Source organism: Bemisia tabaci, chromosome 6, assembly GCF_918797505.1.
Source record: "Bemisia tabaci chromosome 6, PGI_BMITA_v3".
Lineage (NCBI taxonomy): Eukaryota > Metazoa > Arthropoda > Insecta > Hemiptera > Aleyrodidae > Bemisia > Bemisia tabaci.
This window is the reverse complement of record NC_092798.1, coordinates 20177384-20180549: the sequence shown is the minus strand read 5'-3', so window position 1 is coordinate 20180549 and position 3166 is coordinate 20177384.

Below are 3166 nucleotides of genomic sequence, written 5' to 3'. Positions count from 1 at the left end.
ATGATAAGCAGAGATGTGAGGGAAGCACGGTGTTGCCAAGAATAGCATCCCGATAACTCAGAACCACGTAAGCTCCGATAGAGATCTTACTTTCATACGTGGTTTTTGCTAACCACGACGAGCTACAGGTTTTTCCGCGTGTGGCAAAATGCTAATTCTAAATTGCACTGAGGAATATCAGCAAATCCTCGCTGGATAAATTAGTATTCTGAGAGGAGTATAAAGGAGTTTCAGGTATCCAAGTTTGTTCATGCGTCTGAGATCTAAAACTGAAAAAGGAAACGACCGAGGAACAGAGTAATAAATTAGGATAAAACAGGGAAATAAAAATCGATCTGAAGACGCTACGTGGGAAGCCACAACGCTGACAATGAGTACAGTGTTTCACTTTACCTTCTGTTTCTTGATTGATTCCGAATCGCATATTGAGCGCTAATTTATCGAGTCCTCAAACTAATCACACACACACACACATAGAATGATTCACCGCATTTAATTTCGAAGATTTTGAGAAAATTCCTTGGGTCAAAATAAGCCTCTCTTACAGGAATCATAGAATTTAGTCAGAAACAGTGGCGAGGCGCGAATGATCGATTATTGATATTTCGACGGTGAAACTACCAAACCACGTATCTCGGTTTGCGACGTCGCAGACTTCCTGTCATACTTTATTTTTTAAATGAAAAACTACTTAACATCCAGTCTTGAAAATTTCTGTGATTTTTCCTCTTTGTGCGGAGAAAATTCCGTGAAAATTTCAAGGAATGATAATGATTTGGTCTACTTTAAAAAAATAAAATGTGAGCGTAGATTTTTAAACACCGCAAACGAGATACGTGGTTTGGTAGTTTCACCGTCGATTTCCCCATTTGAAGCTATGTTAAAAAATTGATTATTAGGTGTTGCAAACACTCCATTAATCGATCATTTTCCATAGGTTTAAATGGCAGATCAATTGATATATCGCAAAGTGCGCCACGCCACTGGTCGGAAACAGTCTCCGTATCTTAGAAAAAAAGTTTTTCAATGCCACTAATAAGTCTAACTAAACTAAAATCATTTTCCCGCTCAACTGATCTGTGACCTTTAAAATATGGAATATTATTTTGATTGACGTAATGTATGCATGTTACGGTGGGAGAGCGGTTTTGATAAATTGTTAGGTATACCACAAAAAAAATAGTCCTCTTTTAATATTCGGAATTGATTTTTTGAATCTTTTCATTGATGTTGGGTAACCCTATATTTACCGGTCAAAAACCCGCATCAGTCGTTTTTAAAGGATAAATGAAAAAAACCCAATAGGTACTGGATGGTAGGCGGGTGGATTTCCGTGTGGGTTGCAAGCGATTTGTAATGTGCAAGAATATGAATGAAATGAATGTATATGTTAAATTCGATTCCAATTAATCAAGACACACCTGTCCAAGACTTTTTCCGCCGAATACCGAAGCGAATATCAAGCAATAGTCGGGAGAGAAAATTTTCATCCTCAAATGTATTCAAGAAATGCAAAAAATAAAAAAAAAAAGCTAAGGTTGCGTTATCAAAATCTGGGTTTAAAAAATCTGATAGCGCTTCAGGAAAAAAAAAACTTTCCCTGTTTCTGGGGGGAAGGGGAAACCTAAATCTGTTTCCCCTTCTCTTTTCCGGAATTCTTGTCATTAGAAAGCGTAAGTAAAGCATAGTTTAATGATGGTATTCATGGCCAGGTACTAAGACAAAGCAGTCGATTATAAATCCTTGTCTTATGTCTATTCACGGGGTGATTCAGCCGTGTGGACGGAAGCGAAAAAGTGTCCTCACGTAATAACAAAAGTGGTAATATAATGAATACTATCATTTAAGGTCAGTTATTTATCTGGGACATCTCAAACGAATTGAAAATAAAATATGACGATAGCGCATATTTGCGAAGACAGAAACAGGAGCAAATTCATAAAAATTGAGTAAACCTTGAAGTTTGAATCCTATGGAAATCGGGATGTTTACGCTTTTTCTAGAATACAGGTAAGAAATATTTTCGTAAAAATATCCCCCGGAAGCATTAAACTAAAATCTGATAAAATTTAATAAAAATTTTACTAAAAAGCGAAAAAATAAAAGACAGTAACAAATTCATAAATATTGAGAAAACCTTGAGGTTTAACTCCTGTTGATTTTGTGTTGTTTTCCTTCTCGCGTTTTCCAGAAAACAGGAAATAAATATTCACGTATTAATTCATCATTATCCACGTCGATTCCGAGTTTTCTCCCCACACCCACCCCCTCGCCCTCTCACCCCCTCACCCCTCGCCCTCTCACCCCCTCGAGATATTCAAGTGATATCCACAACTTCACGCCGAAGAATCGCACATGGAGGAAAACTCGAAAGGGTCGACAAATAAACGATGATCGACAGGTAGGGCTGAAGCACGGTGGCGCACAGTGGATCGAGTCAATCAAAAAAGTTGTTCATGAAATTTTTAACTAAAAATGCAAATTTTTATCTTCAATTCGTCTCATTCTAAATTTTAAGGGGTGTAGCTAGAAGAAAATTTCACGAGAAAACCAATGGAACCACTTTTAAAACCTCAAAGTTTTGTATATGTGCACATGGCATCGCGGCAATTTACAAGCCAGTAGTATCAATGTAGAAACCATTAAATCAAAATAAATAACACGATTAGAGTGCTGATTATGTTCCTATAATGTGAATAGACACTTTCCATCCTTAAAACAGGCAAAAATTGCTCTTAGAGAGCGTGCAGTGAACTCCGTAACATTGTTGGTTGAGATGGACAGGCAACAAACTAACATCGGACAAGCGTAGAGTTCACAAAAATGAGGCGCTTCAGCGTGCTCATGACTTTGAAGCCATAACCTTCTAATTGCATATCCGATGCGCATTATTGCGATTTATTGAACAACGTGTGAACGCTTCAAATTGCCGCGATTGCTAATTGCCTGCGAATATAAACGGAGTTATAGTTTTTCAAGTTGTAAATCTGTCGACATCCCATTGATTCGATCCACTGTGTGGCGAGGCGAAACAACGGCCTGTCACTTTGTCGCCTTCGATTGGCGCATCTTTTCGTGACCACCGGCGCGGCGGGAGATACTTGTTAATGCTTAAACATTGATGCTTGTTTGAACTTTAGGCGTTGCCACGGGAACGCCGATGGAC